Below are 24,686 nucleotides of genomic sequence, written 5' to 3'. Positions count from 1 at the left end.
AGGGGGCACCCAGTGGGTATCCAGTGGGTTCAGTGCCTGAGTTGGAGAAGGCAATGGCACCCCACTCCAGTACTCTTGCCTGGAAAATCCCATGGATGGAGGAGCATGGTAGGCTGCAGTCCATGGGGTCGCTAAGGGTCGGACACGACTGAGCAACTTCACTTTCACTTTTCACTTTCATGCATTGGAGAAGGAAATGGCAACTCACTCCAGTGTTCTTGCCTGGAGAATCCCAGGGACGGGGGAGCCAGGCGGGCTGCCATCTATGGGGTCGCACAGAGTCGGACACGACTGAAGTGACTTAGCAGCAGCAGCAGCAGTGCCTGAGTAGTGGGGTTGGCTCCAGACCATACAGGCTGTGGCTCCTAGATCAAAGAAATGGCCCAATGGGCCACCAGAGGCTTTCTTGAATTTTCTTGGATGGGAACAATGAAAATGGCCATAAACTGTTGGAAAATTGAAAGTGGATTGTTTCAAGGTGCTCCCAGGGGTGAAGCCAGTCGCCATCCCCACCCCAATTTCCTGAGGAGACCTGTTCCATATTTGATGATCTGGCTGCTCCAGCCAGATCCAGACCTTCCTAGCACCCACAGAGAGGGCTCCATGACTTTTAGAGTGAAAAGTAAATATATGAAGATACAAGATTGCTACAAGGCTTAGACCACAAATTCTGGTCCAGTTTAAATGATGGATTCTTCATCCAGGCTTATATGTTTTTTAAAAAGCAAAGAGATTTCTCTGGACCTTGGTTTCCTTGTTGTATGGGAGTCACCATAGAGCCCCCTCAGAGGCAGTACCTCACACACAGGGATCATGTGAGTATAACGAATGAGACCATTGAAGGGCCAGTTAATGAGATAATTTCTCCAGTCCACACTGATCCCCCTTGGCAGACCACACAGCCATGTTTCTCCATGGGTTTCCAAGGGATGCCCACACCAGCTGGAGAGGGGATTTGCTTCCACCCTCTGTTCTTCTAATTATTTACCAGTTGTTTGGAAGGGGGTAGTCTGAGAGACGCTACCCACTTTCACCTCCAGATATTCTTCCTTTCAACCAAAGACTTGAAGAATTCTACAACTAAGACACTGATAAGCTCTTGCTCACCTCCATGACTCATTGCAGTGAAATCCACCATGTGCCAGGCCCTACGGATAGGACCACCTTGGACCCAGGTCCAGCTCCAGAATACATGAGTGCATCTTCTCCAGGAATCTAAAGACCAATGTTAAGATAAGTTCCACCTGGCCCCCAGCCATTACTGTGCACTCAGAGCAGCTCAGTCAGCAGGTGATGGAAGAGAGGGCAGCCTATGTCTCAGGGGTACCTGGTTTCACATCCTGGCTGATGGGGTGTGTCACCTCCATACATCACTAAGCCCCTTGGAGCCCCAATTCTTCTCATAAAATGGAGATAATACAGGATGCGTGGTTGGAGTTTTGTGAGGAAAGAGAGCCTGGCATGGGGTAGATCAACCGTCCGAGTGCTTCCAGTCCAGGCTGGCAAGGACAGTGCCTGCCACCATTGCCCAGCACAGCCCTTCCCCTTGTTGACATCCCTAAGGCAGAAGACTGGCAAGGGGACCTCATCAGGACCTGGAGACCCAAGCCCAGATCTCTGCTGTACAGAAATGGCCTAAGAAGGCAGAGATGAAGCCTGGCAGCAGAGCAGCAGATCAAGTGTAATGATCCATGGGTCATGTGGTGGTGGAATATGCTGAAAAGAAGAACGGGGGTAAAGTGCCCTCTCATCCTGGGTGGGGGAGGAGATTCTCCACCGGGATGTGGGTGACCCCCTCCAACAAGAAGCATGTTTGTGGCAGCCATGCCCCAAGAGGAATCTTGGTGACCCCGCTCTGCTGCAGCTGTGCCCACTTTGAATAGGGTTGATGCAGTAAAGCAGTCAATAGGACACCGCAGAAATATCAAGGGTAACTTCTGAGGCCAGGTCTGTCACCACACTGCATCTTCTGCCTTTCTCTCTTGGGGTACTTACTCTGGAGGAGCCAGCCACCATATCATGATGGTGCTCAAGCTGCTCTGCGGAGAGCCCCATGTGGGGAGGAACTGGGCCCTCAGCCAACAGCCAGCACCAACTTGCCATGAGGTCATGAATCACCTGGAAGGGCACCCCCGGCCCCAGTCAATTCTTTGGGTAAGACTACAACCTCACTAAAGTCTCCAAGCCAGAGACAAACTGTACCAAAATTCCTGACTCAACAAAACTGAGTTGGTAAGTGTTGTCTTATGTCACTCAGTTTTGGACATTTCGTTAGGCAATAGATAGATCCGTTATGCAATGATATAAAATGGTCATCAGGAAATGCACGAAGGGTGACTTATGGTCAGGGGGCATCAGCCCAAAGTGAAGAGATGACTGCAGGGTATTAACGGCACACCGTCCTATTTCTCTATCCATTATTCCATTAATGACCCGGTGGTTCAAGCTGTGTCCTCATCCCTGAAGGGTTCCCTGGTAACAATGGTGAAGGCTCTGCCATTCACTCTTCATGACCCTGAATAGCTTCATGAGTCAGAGGCTCTTCAGCGGAAGGCCAGGTTCCCCATACAGCATCCCTCTGCCCATCCATCCTCCCCCAAGCTGCTCGCCACACAGGAAGCAGCGCTGATCATGAGGGCTCTCCCACATGGTCCCTGCTTTGCCCCAGAAACTCCCAGCCCCACCTAGCATGACAGCTGGCAAAGACTGAGGGACAACCCATCTGAGGAAGGCAGAGGAACCCGAAGCTGTCACTAAAAGGGAACTTGTGTAATCAAAGGCTGGGGAGAGTAGGTGAGCAGAGACCTTTCTACCAGGGAAATATCCATTCATTTCACTCAAGAGGTGATCCAAAGGGAGAGAGCCCCAAGCCAGCCAAGAGAAACTGGTCTGGGGGACGGTGAATGGGGCTCAGCCCATATCCTGACGTGGGGCTGTTGGTTAGTGCCCAAGCCCACACAGAGGAGGATATGACAGTCTCTTGGAATAAGGGACTGGACAGAGAGGAACCCTGGAAGATCTCATGATTTGACTTCTGTGTTATGATTCCTACTCATCTTGTGTGAAACTCATAGGATTTAAGCTACATTAAATAACTCAAGATGCAGTCACAGTGGCAAATGTGAATTTCCCTATTAGTTGTTTTGAATGTACAACATAGGACTCTGAGTGTCTAAGTGTAATATATTGAGAGTGTCAACAGAGATAAGGCACTTGTTTGGTAGCATCCTAGGAAAGACTGGGAACAGAAGGGGTGACTTTGACTCCATATATTTGACTCCATATACTTTGACTCCATATATTTGTTTGATAGAGACAAGACCCCTGGAGTAACTGTCACACCCACTGACTGACTTCTTAAAAGCTCAGACCACTGAGCCAAATGACTTAATGCCTCTTTGCTGGAGGACCCAAGTCCACACTGCTGAGTGCTGTTCCAGAGGGCCCTGCCAGAGGCTCTGCAGGAGCAAAGCCACTTCCCACTCACGCTTGGTCAAGGGACCCACTGCTGGCCCAGAGAATGATGCTCATGCTGAGATACCTCCTTCCGGGACTTTCTCCTGGAGTGGTTTGTTACCCCCTTTCCTATTTTCTCCCTACTTTGACTAAACTGTGTTGTGACCTGATGGTGTGCAATAAGCTGAGTGACTTGTGAGGTGAGTGTTGGTTGCATTTTGTGTGCATCCAATCCTGTGATTGTTACCTGGTCTTACTGCTGTGCCCTCAACAAACAGGTCTGCACAAAGAACAGTGGAAAGAGTGAAGAAAGAGACCTTGGGTGGTAAAATCTAGGGTTTATGGAGTCTCTCCATATATTTGTTTATCTCTCTGTATATTAGTTTCCTGCTCAAACCTGAACTCCCTGATTCACTGTTTACTCCAGGAGTGTATTCATCTGTTGTGTCCCAGCTCAAGGGACACAGAGGTCATCCAAAAACGAGTATTTTTATAGTATAAAATATTAAACATAAAATGGCCACATATAGTTGTGTCTTATCCGCACTTATTTGAGCGTGAGGAATATGGACCATTACTGAGAGTGAAGTGACCACATCTTATTGCTCCCAACCTCCCCTGTGGATGGTCGGCCATGTTGCCAGCCCTGGGCAATGGGAATGACATGCTCCCTTCAGGCTTGGCCTCTCAAAAAATGTTCTCAAAATCTTCCAGTTTGCTCTTCCCCATCTGCTAGGCAAATGCATAGAAGTCTGGCCAGTAGCCATCAGATGAAGGGGACTGGACTCCAGACTGTTGATGAGCTAAGCTGGACTGTGTCTCCCACAACTCCTTCTCTGTGGGGACATGAGTTAGGGATGGTCACAGGGGAAATTTGCACAATATCTGGGAGATGAAAGTGAAGGAATGCCTCCTTTTCTGAAGGTCACTGTGATTAGATGAGAGAGACCAAACAAGAGCCCTAGAAGATTCCAGTTCATCCCGGTCTTCTCTGCTGTCTGTCCAGCTCTACATATCCCAAACAATCACCAGTGCCCCTTCATGGTTCTTGTCTGCTGGTACCCCTGCCAGCAGACCTTCTCTCCTAGCTGGTATTTACTAAGCACATATCTGAGCCAGACTCAGCCTGGACTGGATTTGTGAGGTAACTTGGCACCCATTGGCCCACCCCAAATGCTGCTCAGAATCAGATCAACTGCCAGGGTCCTTTGATCATGCAGAAGTTTCACTGGCTGTGGACATCTGATGGCCCCAGAACATGCAGAATCAAACATGTGGTAAAGCTTCACTGAGGTTTTCCTTCAGACAGGGGACAACAAAAGCAGTAGCTCCGGGCAAAAATCACCTCTCACCTGTACTGTATGTGGCACTGAGCCCTGAGATCATAACTGAGCCCATATGAGATTCTGAAGATGTTTAAGACGCTTTCCCGTGGGAACAAATGCAGATTTTACTCACGGTTGCCAGCAATTGAAAAGCACCTGCTAGAAAAGGGGAGGCCTAGCCCACCCACATACATTCTGAGTGGGCACTCAAAGATCTCAAATCCTCTGACCATAGCAGGGTAGAGAACAGAGGCTCCAGTTTCCTTGTCACCGGGAAGCGGCAGGGCTGGGAGTAGCTCCATGCTCTCGCCTGTGCTGATCAGAGCTGAACTAGCTCTTGCTGTCCTGCAGTACTGTAGATGTAAGCAGCCTCTCCTGGGACACTCTTGTGAGCTATCAGATGTCCATTCTGGACCATGGGCATTGAAAAATCACTACTTTGGTACTGGGAAACTTGGAATACACCCGGGGCAGCCACTCTCCTGGATGGTCCAAGAGCTGTCAGCTCCACTATTCTCCCATCAGAGAGACCCTACTCTCAGCATTGCTACTGGCCCCCGTATGTGCCCCCTCACCTCCGCCCCACAGTCCCCCTGTGTCCTTGGGGATCAGAACCACACAGTCAATACCACTTCAGCGTCCCTGATGGGGTATCCTCTGCCATCACAGTGACCCAGAGCGGGCATCAGCAAATCCCGTCTAAGCAGCCAGGCAGCAGGCAGCTCCTACTGCACAGCAGTGCAAAACCAAGGAAAGGGCCTGCAAAGTCTGGCCAACAGGGGAAAATACCATTGTTCCAGCACATTTAGAAATGTTGTCAGAACATTGAAAATCTCTCACTGTTGCTATAAATGTAGAAAGATGAAAAATAGTAAAACCAACATTTATTCATTATGTTGTGCTGCTGCTGCTAAGTCACTTCAGTCGTGTCTGACTCTGTGTGACCCCATAGATGGCAGCCCACCAGGCTCCCCCGTCCCTGGGATTCTCCAGGCAAGAACACTGGAGTGGGTTGCCATTTCCTTCTCCAATGCATGAAAGTGAAAAGTGAAAAGGAAGTCCCTCAGTGCAGTCCTACTGGCTATCCCATGCCATTAAAAACATTAAGAATTAAGGTGCTTTATTTCTTCATATAAAAAGTTACATTGTTAAAAAAAAACTTATAAAAAGAGAAACTAATTCTCTCTTCAATTGCTCAATCTGTTACAATTGCTCTGTTGTAACAAATGTACCACTCTGGTGGGAGAGGTTGTTAATGAGAAAGCTATGCATGATGTTGTTAATGAGAAAGCTATGACGTTGTTAATGAGAAAGCTATGCATGTTCAGGGGCGGGGAATATATTGGAATATCCCTTTTCCCTCTTAACATTGCTGTGAAAGTAAAACCAGGCTAAATTTTTTTTTAATTTAAAAATCCAATATAGTAAATAAAATATGATACCCCAGATTGGATGCTGGTGAAATCTGACTACAAACTGTAGTTTGTAGTATTCTACCAATGCCAATTTCTTGACAAATGCAACCTGGTTTTGTAGATGCCCATGTTGTGGCAAGCTGGGTGAAGGGTATAGGAATTTATATTATCTTTTCAGCTTGTCTGTACATCTAAAACTATTCCATAATCTAGGGATTATAAACTCAGTACTGAATATTTTAATGAGATGGAACAATCCTGTTGTAAGGCCATGAGCAAGTTAGCTTTCTCTCAAAGTCTTGTCTCTTATGACATTTCACATTCTAAATAACTGTCTGGTTCATGTGTCAGCAAGGCATCAGGAAAGACAAAAGGATGATAAAAAAAAACAGCTACCAAATGTAAAGCAATGTATTTGCTGTTAATTTGACTCAACCTAAATTTGGTTTTATTGCAAAATGGCTCAATTTTTTAATTTTTTTAAGATTCAGATGGCTGATCTGATCTGCCATCAGATGAGCCACTATCATTTGGGCCAGATGAGGATGCTGCTGAGTGGAGCTGTGAAATGATCCAGAACCCAATAGCTCTGGGCAAAGGTTAGGAACAGATAATCACAGAAAAGGAGAAGTGGCTCCACCTCACATGTAATGAGGGAACTACAGATTACAGCTACACTGAGATAACTTTCCTCCCAGACGGGCAAAGACTGAGGGAGGAGGGAAGTGAGGCCTGGGAGGAGGCTCTTTCCACAAGGCTGGTGGGAGAGTGAAACGGCACATCTGCCCTTTGACCCGGCATTCGCCTCTCTGGTGAAAGCGGGCATTCTGCAGGCACACCTGCACAAGTACAGCAGCCTGCATCAGGCTGCTAAGAGCAAGGCTGGAAACAACCAAGACCCACCTAGGAGGGACCTGCTGGTAAACCACGTGGCCACCTGCCAACTGCAGAGGGGAATTTGCACAATGAGGGGGATCTGGCAAAACTGCCTTAAAGGACGATGCAGCTAGTCACTAAAATGGAATGACCAGAGCCTGAGTGACACAAGAGGAAGTCTCTAGCCACAAAATGTTCCATCTGTGAACTCTGAAAGTTTTTTTTTTTTTTTTAAAGATGGTTCTGACCAAAAAAAGTCTGCCTATATATACAGAGAGAAAGAGGGATTAAATATGGGAAAATGTTGACACTTGCTGAATCAATTCTTATAATTTTTCTGTAAGTTTGAAAATGTTTAAAAGCAGTTTAAAATGGGCTATCTATACAGAACAAGAGGAAAGGGATGGATGAAGATAGGGGTAGGAGTGAGATTTCTCTTGTATCATTTTATTTTTCTAGCCATATAATCATTGTAGCCATTTTTTCATTTAATAATTTTCTTAGAATAAGATAATTAAAACAAACAAATTCTACTTTCTCATATGGTTCGTCTCCATGACAAAGCACAGAAGCAAGACATGAGATAGCATTCCAGAGGCACCAAACACCGGAGGTTGACTTGGAAAGGGGCAGTATAGGGCCTGGGGTGCACCATTCCCCTGCTCCGCACCATCTTGGGGAAAGCAGTCTGGAGCCTTGACCAAAACAAGGACCTCCCACCCAGCCGTGCCCACTCCAGGTGTCAATCCTTCATGCTCACACAGATGAGAAAGGACATGCAATACAGTCATAATTGTAATAGGTGAAAATTGGAGGTGTTCTGGATGTCCACCAACAGAGAACTAGTTCAATAGATTACCACAGCACAGGTCTTACTATAAAATCTAAAATGATTTAATTTATTAAGTAAAATGATTACTATAATAATATTAAATTCAAAATCAAGACACTGTGATGATATTGGCATTGTTGTTATTCAGTCAACAACAAAAGAGTTGTTTGACTCTTTGTGACCCCATGGACTACAGCACGCTGGGCTTCTCTGTCCTTCACTATCTCCCAGCATATTGGCATACAGATAGAGAAGTAGATCAGTGGAACAGAACAGAGTCCAGAAATGGATTCATGTTCACTTGGTCAGTGGATTTTCAGTGAAAGTGCCAACAGCTGTCAATGAGAAAGGAAAACCCTCAGTGAGCTGGACTAATTGGTTATCTATATGGAAAAATGAACCTTGACTCACCACTCACACCACACATGTGAAAATAACTAGACGTGAATCACAGTCTTAACTGCAAACACCAAAACTAAAACTAAATAGGTGAAAACATACATGCATTCGAAATAAGCAACAATGTCTTAGGCTATAAAAGACACTAGCCATACAATAAAAACTTGACAAATGAACCTCATCAACATGAACAACCTGTGCTCATCAAAAGGCTCCCTTAAGAAAATGAAAAGGCAAATCATAAAAAGAAAGAAAATATTTGTAATACAGCTATCTGACAGATGACTTGTATCCAGATGATATAAAGAATTCCTACAAAGACAGTATGGAGATTCCTCAAAAAACTGGGAGTAAAATGACCATATGACCCAACAATCCCACTACTTAGCATATATCTTGAGGAAACCAAAATTGAAAAAGGCACATGTACCCCAATGTCCGCTGCAGCACCATTTACAATAGCTAGGACATGGAAGCAACCTAGATGTCCATCATCAGATGAATGGATAAAGAAGCTGTGGTACATATATACAATGGAATATTACTCCGCCATAAAAAGGAATGCATTTGAGTCAGTTCTGATGAGGTGGATGAACCTAGAGCCTATTATACAGAGTGAAGTAAGTCAGAAAGAGAAAAACAAATATTGTAACAGTTTAGTTCACTCACTCAGTCATGTCCGACTCTTTGCGACCCCATGAATTGCAGCACGCCAGGCCTCCCTGTTCATCACCAACTCCCGGAGTCTACTCAAACTCATGTCCATTGAGTCAGTGATGCCATCCAGCCATCTCATCCTCTGTCATCCCCTTCTCCTCCTGCCCCCTATCCCTCACAGAATCAGGGTCTTTTCCAATGAGTCAACTCTTTGCATGAGGTGGCCAAAGTATTGGAGTTTCAGCTTTAGCATCAGTCCTTCCAATGAACACCCAGGACTGATCTCCTTTAGAATGGACTGGTTAGACCTCCTTGCAGTCCAAGGGACTCTCAAGAGTCTTCTCCAACACCACAGGTCAAAAGCATCAATTCTTTGGTGCTCAGCTTTCTTCACAGTCCAACTCTCACACCCATTCGTGACCACTGGAAAAACCATAGCCTTGACTAGATGGACCTTTGTTGGCGAAGAAATGTCTCTGCTTTTCAATATGCTATCTAGGTTGGTCATAACTTTCCCTCCAAGGAGTAAGCGTCTTTTAATTTCATGGCTGCGATCACCATCTGCAGTGATTTTGGAGCCCAAAAAAATAAAGTCTGACACTGTTTCCACTGTTTCCCCATCTATTTCCCATGAGTAACACATATATATGGAATCTAGAAAGATAGTACAGATGAACCTATTTACAAGGCTACAATGGAGACAGACATAGAGAACAGACTTATGGACACAGGTCGGCAGTGGGGGAGGAAGGACAGGTTGGGACAAATGGAGAGAGTAACATGGAAGCATATATACTACCATGTGTAAAACAGATAACCAATGGGAATTTACTGTATGACTCAGGGAACTCAAACTGGAGCCCTGTAACAACCTAGAGGAGTGGGAAGAGGGGAAAGGGAGGTGGGAAGGAGGTTAAAGAGGGAGGGGTCACATGTATACCCACGACTGACTCATGTTGATGTATGGCAGAGGTCAACACAATATTGTAAAGCAATTTTCCTTCAGCTAAAGGTAACTTAAAAAGAAAAAAAAGATTCCTACAAATCAAATAAGAAAAAAAGGCAAGTGATCTGATAAAAACAATTTTTTGAGGAAAGACTAATAAGTACTCAACTAAGTTATTTAAATAGACAGAAAGCACATGGGAAAGTGCTCAACATCACCTGTCATCAGGGAAATGCAAATTAATTTCACAGTGAGATATCACCGTGCCCCACCAGAAGGACTACAATGTAAAAGACTGAGAATACTAAGTGTTGACAAGAATGCTGAGCAAACAAATCTCAGATAGTGTTGGTGGAAGCATAAAATTTTACAACTGCTTTGGAAAACTGCTTGGACTTTTCTTATGAAGTTAAACATACATTTGCCCTATGACCCAACAATGGCACTCCTAGGGGGTCTACCCAAAAGAAAACATTTGTCCACACAAAGACCTCCATTTTTGTCACAAAAGTCTATAGAAGCCCTGTTCATAATAGTTCAAAACTGGAAAAAGACCCAAGTGGCCATCAACAGGAGAATGAATAAATGAAGTGTGATATAGCTGTAATATGAAGCAAAAAGGAATGAATTACTGACTTAACCAATGATATGGATGTATCTCAAAATAAGCCAAGCAGAAAAGGCCAGTTTTGATGAAGTTCAAGAACAGGCAGTACTAGTCTATGAAGTTGAAGTAGTGATAATCTCTGGGGCTCTGGGTTGAGAGGGTGGGTATTAGTTTGCTTGAACTGCCATGATGAAATACCATAGAAACAACAACAAAAATTTATTATCTCATAGTTTTGGAGGTTAAAGTCTGAGATTCATGTGTCAGCAGGGCTGGTTTCTCCTGATGCCTTTTCCATGGCTTGGAGATGACAGTCTTCTCTCTGCATCCTTACATGGTGTTTCATCTATTTGTGTGTGTCTATATCCTAATCTCTTCTTCTTATAAAGACACCAGTCATATTGGATTAAGGTTACCACTTGCAAGACCTCATTTTAATTTAATTATACCTCTATAAAGGCTCAATCTCCAAATGCAGTAACATTCTGAGGTACTGAAGATTAGGATTTTAACATGTAAATTTTGTGGGACATAATACAGCCCATAATCCTCCTTAAGAATGAGAATGAGGCAAGGATATCTGCTTTCACCATTCTTATTCATCAGAGTGGTAGATTCCTTAGCTAGCACAATAAAGGCAAGGAACTAAAATGTATCCATAACAGAATGGGAGAAATAAAAATGTCCATATTTACAGATGACATGATTGTCTACAAAGAAAAATCCAAGAATCTACATCATACTCAATGGTGAAAAGCTAAAAGCATTTACTCTAAGATTAGGAACAAGACAAGGATGCCCATTCTCACTACTTTTGGGCAACACAGTATTGGAAGTCCTAGCCACAGCAATTAGACAAGAAAAAGAAACAAAATGAATCCAACTGGAAAGAAAGAAGTAAAGCTGTCACTGTTTACAGATGACATGATACTATATATAGTAAATCCCCTACATACAAATAGTCAAGCTGCAAACTTTCAAAGATATGAATGTGCATTCCCTTGACATCAGGGATGAATTAAAGTGAAACTTGCCCTCCATCTCCTACTGCTGGTGATCCTTCAGCCCTACCATCTCTCACCTCCTCTACCTCCTCCAGTTAATGATTCTTCTTGTCTGTTCACTTGATGCCAGACCCAGTATGCTAGCTGTTGTACTGTACTTTTCAGTTACTGTGAGGTTAAAAATGTTTTCTTTATTTTGTGTGTTTATTTTCATGTATCATTTATGTGAAAAATATTACAGTACAGTACTATATAGCCGCACAATTGCACTCATCTCACATGCTAATAAAGTAATGCTCAAAATTCTCCAAGCCAGGCTTCAGCAATACATGAACCGTGAACTTCCTGATGTTCAAGCTGGTTTTAGAAAAGGCAGAGGAACCAGAGATCAAATTGCCAACATCCACTGGATCATGGAAAAAGCAAGAGAGTTCCAGAAAAACATCTATTTCTGCTTTATTGGCTATGCCAAAGCCCTTGACTGTGTGGATCCCAATAAACTGTGGAAAATTCTGAAAGAGATGGGAATACCAGACCACCTGACCTGCCCCTTGAGAAATCTGTATGCAGGTCAGGAAGCAATAGTTAGAACTGGGCATGGAACAGCAGACTGGTTCCAAATAGGAAAAGGAGTACGTCAAGGCTGTATATTGTCACCCTGCTTATTTAACTTCTATGCAGAGTACATCATGAGAAACGCTGGGCTGGAAGAAGCACAAGCTGGAATCAAGATTGCCGGGAGAAATATCAATAACCTCAGATATGCAGATGACACCACCCTTATGGCAGAAAGTGAAGAGGAACTAAAAAGCCTCTTGATGAAAGAGAAAGAGGAGAGTGAAAAAGTTGGCTTAAAGCTCAACATTCAGAAAACGAAGATCATGGCATCTGGTCCCATCACTTCATGGCAAATAGATGGGGAAACAGTGTCAGACTTTATTTTTGGGGGCTTCAAAATCACTGCAGATGGTGACTGCAGCCATGATATTAAAAGACGCTTACTCCTTGGAAGAAAAGTTATGATCAACCTAGATAGCATATTCAAAAGCAGAGACATTACTTTGCCAACAAAGGTCCGTCTAGTCAGGGCTATGGTTTTTCCTGTGGTCATGTATGGATGTGAGAGTTGGACTGTGAAGAAGGCTGAGCACCGAAGAATTGATGCTTTTGACCTGTGGTGTTGGAGAAGACTCTTGAGAGTCCCTTGGACTGCAAGGAGATCCAACCAGTCCATTCTGAAGGAGATCAGCCCTGGGATTTCTTTGGAAGGAATGATGCTAAAGCTGAAACTCCGGTGCTTTGGCCACCTCATGTGAAGAGTTGACTCACTGGAAAAGACTCTGATGCTGGGAGGGATTGGGGGCAGGAGAAGAAGGGGACGAAAGAGGATGAGATGGCTGGATGGCATCACTGACTCGATGGATGTGAGTCTGAGTGAACTCCAGGAGTTGGTGATGGACAGGGAGGCCTGGCGTGCTGCGATTCATGGGGTTGCAAAGAGTCAGACATGACTGAGTGACTGAACTGAACTGAACTATACGGCCCATTGTGTTAGTTGGGTACCCAACTAAAATAAACACACAAAATAAAGAAAACATTTTTAACCTCACAGTAACTGAAAAGTGCATACAACAGTTAGCATACTGGGTCTGGCATCAAGTGAACAGACAAGAAGAATTACTGACTGGAGGAAGTAGAGGAGGTGGGAGATGGTAGGGCTGAAGGATCACCAGCAATAGGAGATGGAGGGCAAGTTTCACTTTAATTCACCCCTAATGTCGAGGGAATTCACATTCATATCTTTGAAAGTTTGCAGCTTGACTATTTGTATGTAGGGGATTTACTATATATAGTATCATGTCATCTGTAAACAGTGACAGCTTTACTTCTTTCTTTCCAGTTTGGATTCATTTTGTTTCTCTTTCTTGTCTAATTGCTGTGGCTAGGACTTCCAATACTGTGTTGCCCAAAAGTAGTGAGAATGGGCATCCTTGTCTTGTTCCTGATCTTAGAGTAAATGCTTTTAGCTTTTCACCATTGAGTTGATGTTGAAAACTAAGATCATTGCATCTGGTCCCATCACTTCATGGCAAATAGATGGGGAAACAATGGAAACAGTGGGAAGTCTTTATTTTGGGGAGGTCCAAAATCACTGTAGATGGTGACTGCAGCCATGAAATTAAAAGACGCTTACTCCTTGGAAGAAAAGTTATGACCAACTTAGACAGCATATTAAAAAGCAGAGCCATTACTTTGCCAACAAAGGTCCTTCTAGTCGAGGCTATGGGTTTTCCAGTAGTCATGTATGGACGTGAAAGTTGGACTATAAAGAAAACTGAGTGCCAAAGAATTGATGCTTTTGAACTATGGTGTTGGAGAAGACTCTTGAGAGTCCCTTGGACTGCAAGGAGATCCAACCAGTCCATCCTAAAGGAAATCAGTCCTGAATATTCATTGGAAGGACTGATGTTGAAGCTGAAACTCCAATATTTTGGCCATGTGATGGGAAGAACTGACTCATTGGAAAAGACCCTGATGCTGGGAAAGATTGAAGGTAGGAGGAGAAGGGGACGACAGAGGATGAGATGGTTGGATGACATCACTGACTCAACGGACATGAGTTTGAGCAAGCTCCGGGAGTTGGTGATGGACAGGGAAGCCTGGCGTGCTACACTTCACGAGGTCACAAAGAGTTGGACACGAGTGAGTGACTGACTGCACTGAGGCTAACTTTGTTGGACTTATGAACAAATTGGACTTATGAACATACTCTTAGAATGGAGTTTGTTTGTATGTAGGAAACTTACTTTATAAAAAATCCTAAAGATGCCACCAAAAAGCTATGGGAACTAGTTAATGAATTCAGTAAAGTTGCTGGATATGGAATTATATACCAATTCCTGTATATTAATTGGATTAATTATATTAATTATATATATTATATAATTATATATAATATGTATGTTATATAATTTTATATATTATGTAATTAATTATATTAATTAATTAATATGGATTCCTATACGCTCACAATGAACTATCAGAAAGAGAAGTTAAGAAAACAAACCCATTTGTAATTTCATTAAAAAGAACAAAAACACCTAAGAATAAATCTAAATAAGGAGGTAAAAGATCCATACTCAAAAAACTCTAGACATTGATGAAAGAAATTGAAGGCAACACAAATGGAAAGATATACTGTGCTCCTGGACTAGAAGAATTAATATTGTTAAAATAATCATTCTACCCAGGGCAATCTACACATTCACTGCAATCTCTATGAAAATATATTGTCATTTTTCACAGAAAAAGAACAAATAATTCTAAAGTTTGTATGGAAACACAAAAGACCCTGAATAGCAAAAACAATCTTGGGAGAGAACATAGTTGAAATTATCAAGTTCCCTGACTTCAGACTATACTACAAAGCTACAGTAATCAAAGCTGTATGGTACAGGCACAAAAACAGACACAAAGATCAATGGAACAGAATAGAGAGCCCAGAAATGAACCCACACTTAAATGATCAATTACTCTATGGCAAAGGAAGCAAGAATATACAATGGGTAAAAGACAGCCCAATAAATGACGTTAGGAAAACTGGACAGCGAAGTGCAAAAGAACCAAAGTGAACTAAGTTACACCATATAGTAAAATAAATGCAAAACGGTCTAAAGGTTTAAATGTAAGACCTGAAACCATAAAATTCTTAGAAGAAAACATAGACAGTATCCTCTTTGACATCAGTCTTAGAAATATTTATTGGATATGTCTCCTCAAGCAAGAGAAACAAAAGCAAAAATAAGCACAGGAAGTTGCATCAAATTAAAAAGCTTTTGCACAGTGAAGGAAGCTATCCACAAAATGAAAATCTTGCCTACTGAAGGGGAGAAGATATTTACAAACCATTTATCTGATAAGGGGTTAATATCCAAAACATACCAAAAAACTCAAAACTCAACATCACCCTGATTAAAAAAATGGGAAGAAGACTTGAATAGAATTTTTTTCTCCAAAGAAGACATACAGATGGTCAACAGACACATGAAAAGATGGTCAACATTACTAATCATCAGGGAAATGCAAGTAAAAACCATAAAGAGATATTACCTCACATCTGTCAGAATGGCTGTTATCAAAAAGATAACAAATAACAAGTGTTTTAGGGAGGATGTGGAGAAAAGGGAACCCTCATGCTCTGTTGGTGAGAAAGTAAACTTGTGCAGCCACTATGAAAAACAGTAAAAAAATTAAATATAAAACTCAAAAAATTAAATATAGAACTACCATATCATTCAGCAATTCTACTGGGCATTTTTCTGAGAAAAACCAAAACACTAATTTGGACACTCCTATAAACATAGGAGCATTGCTGCATATAAACTGCAGCATTATTTATAATGGCCAAGATATGGAAGCAAACTAAGTATTCCATGATAGATGAATGGATAAAGAAGATATGATAGAGACAGACAGATAGAGATATATACACAGATAGAGATATATACACAATGGAATATATATATATACACATACACACACACAAAATGAAAATTTTTTTCAATCAGATAGAGATATATACACAATGGAATATATATATATATACATACACACACACAAAATGAAAATTTTTTTCAATCACTAAGTCATGTCTGCTCCGTGGACTGCATCTCACCAGGCTTCCCTGTTCTTTACTATCTTCTAGAGTCTGTTCAAATTCATGTCTTTGAGTTGGTGATGTTATCTAACCATCACCACCCTATTCTCCTTTTGCCTTTGATCTTTACCAGCATCAGGGGCTTTTTCAATTAGTTGGCTCTTTACATCAGGTGGCCAAAGCATTGGAGCTTCAGCTATAGCATCAGTCTTTCCAATGAATATCCAGGGTTGATTTCTTTTAGAATTGACTGGTGTGAACTCCTTGCTGTCCAAGGGACTCTCAAACGTCTTCTCCAGCACCACAATTCAAAAGCATCAGTTCTTCAGTGCTCAGCGTTCTTTTATGGTCCAACTCTCACATCCATACACGACTACTGGAAAAACCATAGCTTTGACTATACTGGCCTTTGTTGGCAAAGTGATGTCTCTGCTTTTTAATACACTGTCTAGGTTTGTCATAGCTATTCCTCCAAGGAGCAAACATCTTTTAATTTCATGGCTCCAGTCTCCATGAATGAAATATTAGTCAGCCATAAAAAAGATGAAACCTTGCCATTTCCAATAACACATTTAGACTTTCAGGGTATTATGCTAAGTGAAATCATTTGGAAGGAGAGACACACTGGCATAAGTGGGCCCTGTGCCTGTGCCTCTTCCACTCACCGGTCACATGGGACACACAGCAGCAGGCACTGGGGGCACCTGCCAGGCCCCAAGGATGGGACAAAGTGTCCAACACTGTACTTCTTTCAACAAGTTGGGCAACTTTGCCAAAACAGCTGGACAGGAGGCTGGGATGAGAATCCAAGAAGCTTTGGATAGGGGGGCAACTTTGCCAGCTTTCAGGCCCCAATGACAAATTGTGATGAATATTCCACTTATCAGTAGACAAGATCCAGGAAAGGAAGAGGGAAATCTTTCCAGGCCCACATAAATCTTGCCACTTTCAGGTGGTGAGCTTCTGGGTTTCCTCTTCTCAACGCTTCTCAGTAATATCTAAATTTCTATGAAGAACATGTATTATATTTGCAATTGGGAGAAAAGCCAACCTATTTAAAAATAAGCTAATAAAATCTCCATGGTCTTTCAAGATTCAAAACTTCCAGTCATTACAGAGTCAGAGCCAGCTGTCTCCATGTCTGTTTACATATGGAAATTTTAATTTCTACTTAGCTGTCCTAAATCTCTCTGAGGAAAAACGTGGTCAAGAAATTCCAAAAGAAAGGACTCTGAATGTAATTCTGCTTTCCGAGAACATGTTTTTGCAAACAGCTTTCTAGACTGCTCTATACTGAAAGTATGTTTTGTTCAAAGGCAGAAAATTTTTCCTAAACTTGAGTACCACCTTGAACTTCACCCATTTGCACCATCAATCAGGCAGCTAGGAGGGTGAACACAGGTCCTGAGAGGCCACATCCTGGCCAGGTGACAGTGGGGGAGCCCCTTCACCCCAACGCGAGGCTACAGGGACTCCCTGGGAAAATTGTATGTCAGATGCCAAGGTGGAGGCAGTGAGGAGCTGATTAATCATCCCTCACTTTACTTTTCTTATTTATTTTTTAAAAGAAGACTTGCTCTAAAAATATGTGACAGTTTAGTCATCTCAGCCAAGAGGAGCCTTTGGCATCGCACTGGAGAAGCAATCTCGGCCTCAAGCCCTTAGATGAAGTGGCATTTAAGAGCTTTCCAGACAGGACAGGATAATTACAGAGAGGCCCTGGCAGAGGCTGCAGTGACGTTCAAGCCTGAAGTGGAATGGAAGCAACCTCTTATCTTTAACAAAGAGCTCTGATGATCGACACTGAAAGGAAAGTGCTGTGTCTGGGATGCTTTTTTTTTTTTTTTTTAACCCTGTAAGAAAAAAAATGTCATTGTGTAAATAAAGAGCTATATGAAGGAGTAAGGAAATAAGAGTGGCCTCGCCCCACTCTTCAGGGCCAGGTGTCTGGATACAGAGAGATTCCAACATTGTTCTGGCAACTGCACAGCCTCAAGCAGAACATGGCTGGGCCCAGGGAGATTCGGGTCTCCCCTGCATGCTCAGGCTCCACCCACATCAGAGTTGGCCTGGTGGCATTTGCACAGTCACTTGGACTCTTTCTTTCCTGTTCAGTTCCTTCATCTTTGCTCCTGATTAACCAAAGGCAGTTCAGAACTCAACAGCTCTGCTTATTTAGAGGGCTTCCTTTCAGGGCACTGATATGCTGGCAGCTCTGGGAGAAGATAGCTAGAGAGAACTGGAATCTACTCACAGCACCACTGTCCTAGTAAAAAAAAAAAAAAAAAAAAAATGAGTGAAGGGAGGGAAGAATGAGGGGAGGGAAAGGGGAGAGGACCTAAGTGTCCCTTAGCAGGGGTCTGAAGCTGAGGGATGGGCCTTCCCTGATGGCTCAGATGGTGAAGAATCTGCCTGCAATGCAGGAGACCTGGGTTCAGTTCCTGGGTTGGGAAGATCCTCTGGAGGAGGGCATGGGAACCCACTCCAGTATTCTTGCCTGGAGAATCCCCATTGACAGAGGAGCCTGGTGAGCTACAGTTCACGGGGTTGGACACCACTGAGTGATTAAGCACAGCACGAAGCTGAGGGACAGTCTCAGGAAGCAATATCGGGCTGGGAGCATCTGCCTACTCCTGCAATTGATTATTTTTTAGGCAGCATATTTTATTTTGCAGACAAAATTTTTTGAAGCTTGGTTTAAGACAGAGGATGTTGGGGAGAATAGAGAGCAGTTGCCTACTTTGCCACAGAAGCTCTTAGGCTCCTCATATATGTAGGGAGTGGGGAAGGGAGGGAGGAGCTTCTCTGCAGCAGGTCCTGACTTTAGGAAGAAAGGCTACCATTTCAGCTGTTCCCAAGGATACTCCCTACACATGATGTATCCCCACAGGAGGACACTGGCTAGACCCCCATCCACACCAGGGTTCCTTGACCAATCATCTAGGACAAAACAGTAACAGCCATGCTCTCCTGCACTCATTTTTGGAGAAGCAGCACAGGCTGCTGAAAAGTCACAGCCTGCTGACCAGGAGGCCCCAAGCTTATATCTAGAGACCTGCAGTTTTATCCAATTTGCAGCCAGAGCAGCAGCTATGAGGGGTCCTTTAGACATGATGTTAAGAACATGCGAGTAGACAGCTATAATCCTACATCTACATGGGATGCCAGTTTATTTTAGGAGACTCTAAATTCAGCATAAGATGCATTCAACAAAAAAAATTCTGGCCTCATCCAGCACAGTCCTCCTGGAATATTCTGAGATATAAAATTATGTACCAGGAGAACACAGGCCTTCCCTATTCATCTGTTCAAGCATATATCACTAGTAACTTTTCATTTTTAAAATCCCCAATTGGATCTCTAGCAAGTCCACTGGAATTCTCTCAAAACACACTTGACAGAGCTCTCACCCCCGAGCCAGGCCTAGGTGGAGTAAGCCATCCGCTCCCATGCTGTTCCCTCTCCCTTGTTCCTGCAGTGGGCAGAAAGCTGGGAGAGGCAGCCAGGAGGGTGGTCATTTAAGGGCTCCCACTTCTCAGACCCCCTCTGAGTGGGTTCCTTGGGTGTGTTTCTGGGTTCCACTCTTTAGACTAAAGAATGCTCACAGGTTCTAATAAGTCATAAGAACTTATGGAAGTGGGGAGAGGACTCGGAATAAACTGGCCAAATTGAGCTCACTGGTGCAGAGCCCTCTCCTCTCCCCTGCCTTCTTTCAACACCCAGGTTCTTGCAAGGGTGGGCCCAAGTCCAGAACTCCCACACAACTTGATCATGCGGCTTCACACTCCACCCTCTGACACACTCACAAATTTTGTCTGCGAATACATCCAGCTCTTATGAAAGGTGGGAGAGAAGGAGAGAGGGAAAGGAGGAAGGAGAAAAAGGAGGGAAAGGGAGAGAACAGAGAAGGAGGGAAGTCAACTAGTTGGTTCGTAGTTGGGTAGTGACTGACTGGGAGCTTCCCAGGTGCTGCTAGTGGTATAGAACCTGCCCACCAATGCAGGAGACATAAGAGATCTGGGTTTGATCCCTGGGTTGGGAAGATCCCCTGGAGGAGGGCATGGCAACCCACTCCAGTATTCTTGCCTGGAGAATCCCATGGACAGAGGAGCCTGGTGGGCTACAGTCCACAGGGTCACACAGAGTCAGACACAACTGAGTGACTGAGCATACACACGTGCACACAGTGACTGGCTGGTCAGGTAGTCGAGCTCTAACAGGGATCTTGCCTGTGGCCCCGGGGCAGCTAATGGCTGACAGCCTCTCAGTGAGCATGGAGCAAGGACAGGAGGACCACGTTCCTTGGCAGCACGTGGAGGGCATGGGTGCAGCAGTGTACATAGGGGGCGGGTTCTGGCCCAGAAGGCATGGCTTCTTGGTTCTTCCCAGACAGACTGCTGCAAACACAGATGCCACGCCTCTCACTGGACACAGTTGGACCACGTAGACACCTGGTGGCCTCGGGTGGGCTGGGAATGCTGAGCTGTGGGTGTCCCGGATGTCCAGATGTCCCAGAGAAGGTGGATGCCCTCAAAGCTGGCCTGAAGCTATAGGACTGAGGCAGAACTGGTGCCCAAGAGCTTGGGTATGGTGTTCCTTCAGTCTTGGCAGATGCTTCAGTCAGACAGGCTGCATCTGCCACAAAGTGCACCCCTCAGCTCCTTTCACACACACTAAGCACCACTGGACACCTGGGAGAACTGAAGCACTGGTGGTATGTGCTCCCCACCGCCCACATGGCAGGCAGATGTGTCCTGCTCTGAGCCCCTCAGACCTATGTGAGCTGGTTTGCTCCTGGTGCCTAGGGCAGGGCCAGGCCCCCCACAGCCCTAACTGAGGTCGCCGAGTGAGCCACTAAGGGCCGGAGGATGAGCTGTCAAGATCCCCCAAAGTGCAGATGAGGAAACTGAGGCGCAACCCAAGCTCTGCCTGATGGGTTCTCTGAGCCAGTGGGATCCAGCCCAACCTGGCGTGCCCGTCACCCTCTTGTCTTCACAGAGCAGGCCCTGCATCCAAAGACAGCTGGCCTTCAGCTGGCCAACTGGCTAGACACAGGGAAGGAAAAGCCACAAAACAAGCCTGCACAATATCACCTCTCCTGAACAGCCTATCTGGGGTTGAGGTGAGCTGCTGTCATTTGAATTGAGTCTAAGCACATGTGTGCACAGACCCCCCTCACCAACTCACTCTTTTTACTTCAAGCTAATTCAAGCAGTGATGCTGCATCCCTCAGTCACCCTAGAAACCCACAATGACAGCTTAGACCTTCTCACTGTCCCGATTCATAGATGTAGACAGGGAACACGCCACCAAAGAGCCAGGGACAGCCTAGGATCACCAGGAACCTGGGAATAAGCACTTTACACTCTCTTTAAAGAAAAAAATCCCCTTATCCACATTTATCTGAAGGGCTGGTTTTCTTAATCTAAAAGAAAGTAAGTGAGAAAGAGAAAGAAATAATAAGACAACTCTGGAACCTAAAATGCAGGTTACTAAGTGACAGAAGCCAATCTGAAAACGTTACATACTGTATGAGCCCAACAGTGTGACATTCTGGAAAAATTATTGGAGTTAGGACTTGCCGGGGTTTAAGGGAGGAGGGATGACTAGGTGGAGTACAAAGGATTTTTAGGGCAGTGAAACTACACTGTGCAATACTATAAAGGTGGATACCTGCTATTTGTCCAAGCCCACCGAATGTTCACACCTTGAGCGAACCCTAATGTAAAACGTGGACTCTGGGTGATTATGATGTGTTGAAGTAGGTTCATCAGTTGTAACAGACACACCACCCTGGTGAGGGAGGCTGATAATGGGGGAGGTAGGGAGAAGCAGCTGGGGAGTTATATGAGAAATCTCTGTACCTGCCCCTCAGTTTTGCTGTGAACCTAAAACTAAAATAACAAGTCTACTTAAAAAAAAAAGACAATCCTGACATATGAAATCCCTGTTATCATGGCAACCTCATGCTGGGGTATTTCTAAAGCACCCAGTCTATTCCCTTCCCATCCATTTAAAAAGGAGAAAAAAAGAAAGAGTGGGGTGAGGGTGAGGGAAATTCAGAATTAAACCAGGCCCCATCACAGAACCCAACATTCTGCATTTGTTCAAAAAATATTCTGGACAATTTTGTTCAAGAGCCAGGGACCCCTCAGCAAAGCCAGCCCAGGTTGTCAGCCTAGACCCTGGTGTGGTCAAATAGAGGTAGACCCCCTCCTCAAGTCACACAGCAGGAGCACTCCAACCCCAGACCAACAACCCCGGAGAATAAACAGCACCCAAGGAACCCAGGGAAATGACACCCAGGATTTCAACACCACACGAAATGAGAAAAACTCTCCCCTTTTCAGACATTGGTCTACTCACCGCCTTCCCTTGGTGAGGAAACCCATGAAACTCGCAAACAAGCAGAGCCAGGGGGTGCCCACAGGCCTGGGCAGCCCCATTGGCCACTCCTGCCTGGGACAGCTTGCTGCCTGAGACCCCAAGTGGGTCACCAAGGAGCAGGATGTCACCCCAGTCTCCCACTCTGGGGCGCCGCGGGCCTCCTCCTTCTGGGCACGCTGTGCTGTGGGCAGTTAGTCCAGGGTGAGGCTGGCAGGAACCCCACGAGCTCAGGGCTGGTGGTCTGGAGTGGCCCTGCCTCCCTGTTCCAGGCCTTAAGGGGCCCCAGTGGCACCCACGGCAGCCTCTTTTCTTCTCTGTCTAATCTCACAGCTGCAGGGAGACGCTGAGCCCTGACAAAGCCCGCCTGCTCCTCCAGAGCCAGCAGGAGGGGTGAGGGGAGTGCAGCCCGCAGCCCGCAGCCTGGGATGCCGACTGTCACCATGGCAACAGCAAGGGTGGGGGAGGGTGGGCGAGGAGCTGGTGGGACCTGTAGGGCCAGGGAGTCTCTACAACCATGGGCCAAGGAGGAGGCCCTGGCAGGCTGTAAGGGGCCTTGTTTCTTGTTCTGAACACCTCTGCCACCCACCTTCTCTCTTGCAGACTTTTTTAGAAGATTCTGCGGCAACAGGGCATTTAAAATGCTTCATCACCACAATGATGTAGTGTGTGGACACTTAACACATGCCTACAAGGAATACTCATCTGCTTAAAGAGTCCTTTGTTTGGAGACTATGGGTGTAGGGGGTGTGTGTGTCTCTCACATTCAGGCTTGCCTCCACACTCACATTTTACGCTCATACCTGCCTGCACCCCTCATTTGGAGAATGCTAACTGAAGCCTGGATCCTCAGAGTGTGTCAGCTCCCCTGAGCCCTGTCTGTGAATGTGACACAGACTTACTTGTTTGTTTCCAGCTGTGCACCTGTAAGGTGAGTAAGGTGAATATGGTCATCATGGAGTTTTCTGCCAAGATCACCAAAGAGATATGTGCCCCACTGAGGTCATTTCCTCTGTAAGTGATAAGCCTGGACTGAATGGTGTGTCATATACTTTTGAAAGTGCCAAAACCACAACTGGCCAGCACTGAGCAGACCTAGGGCACGGGTGTGAAGCAGAACACTGCGAGGCCAGCCATCTTTCCTGGCCCAGTTCGCCAACGCCTTGAGAAGTGGTGTCTCAGCTTCCCACCGGACCTGAGTGTCCTTCACTCCCCTGCCCAGGATCTCATTAAACATCTTCATAATTCAATGTCTGCAGGCCTACAAATGCCCAATGAAGTCCCCTTGGTGAGGGGCCTGGGAGGACACAGAGGGTCTGAAACCTCAAAGTCTTCACTTCTCACTCTATGAATTTATCTATACATGTACACTTGTGGTAGCATCAAAACAACTTGCAAAGAGAATGTGCTAATATGTTCCTTAGGGCGTTCAGGAAGGAGGGGACATACGTATACCTGTGGCAGATTCGTGATAATGTGTGGCAGAGGCCACAAATATTGTAAGGAATTGTCCTCCAATAATTATATTTTGTGCTAAAGTTCTCAATATTGTACAATTATAATCTTTGACAATTATTAGTTACTCAAGAACAGTTATGTTTTATGTGTATTGTTCAATTGTCATCACCAATAGAATGATACTGAGAAAAAAAAAAGAAAAGGTTTAGTTATTGATAATGAAAGTTTTTAGGTTGATTCATAATTCCTCATTGGACGTTCAAGGAGAGGCAAAGAATAATTTTTTAGTTTAGAAGTTGTAAATATTAGAATTTTAAAATTAAAATGTTACATCACTTTAATAAGGTAATTCATAGAGTATACTTACTACAGTGATTTGATATGTTGTTGTTCAGTTGCTCAGTCACATCCAACTCTTTGCAACCCCATGGACTGCAGCACACCAGGTTTCCCTATCCTTCACCATCTCCTGAGCTTGCTCAAACTCTTGTCCATTGAGTCAGTGATGCCATCCAACAGTCTTGTCCTCTGTCATCCCCTTCTCCTCCTGCCTTCAATCTTTCCCAGCACCAGGGTCTTTTCTAATGAGTTGGCTCTTTGTATTAGGTGACCAAAGTATTGGAGCTTCAGCTTCAGCATCAGTCCTTCCAATGAATATATATTATGATTG

General features: G+C 44.6%; 1 protein-coding gene across 1 annotated transcript in view; it reads right to left on the bottom strand.

Moving 5' to 3' along the window:
- Nucleotides 1–22,564, bottom strand: part of FGD3 (FYVE, RhoGEF and PH domain containing 3) — a 65,141-nt gene extending 42,577 nt beyond the window's left edge. The window contains exon 1 of the mRNA XM_044940290.2: nucleotides 22,541–22,564. The gene's annotated coding sequence lies outside the window, so the exon portion shown is untranslated. The remainder of the gene's footprint in view (nucleotides 1–22,540) is intronic.
- Between the last annotated feature and the right edge of the window lie 2,122 nt (nucleotides 22,565–24,686).

Source organism: Bubalus bubalis, chromosome 3 (assembly GCF_019923935.1).
Source record: "Bubalus bubalis isolate 160015118507 breed Murrah chromosome 3, NDDB_SH_1, whole genome shotgun sequence".
Lineage (NCBI taxonomy): Eukaryota > Metazoa > Chordata > Mammalia > Artiodactyla > Bovidae > Bubalus > Bubalus bubalis.
This window is presented reverse-complemented; position numbering and strand designations above follow the sequence as displayed.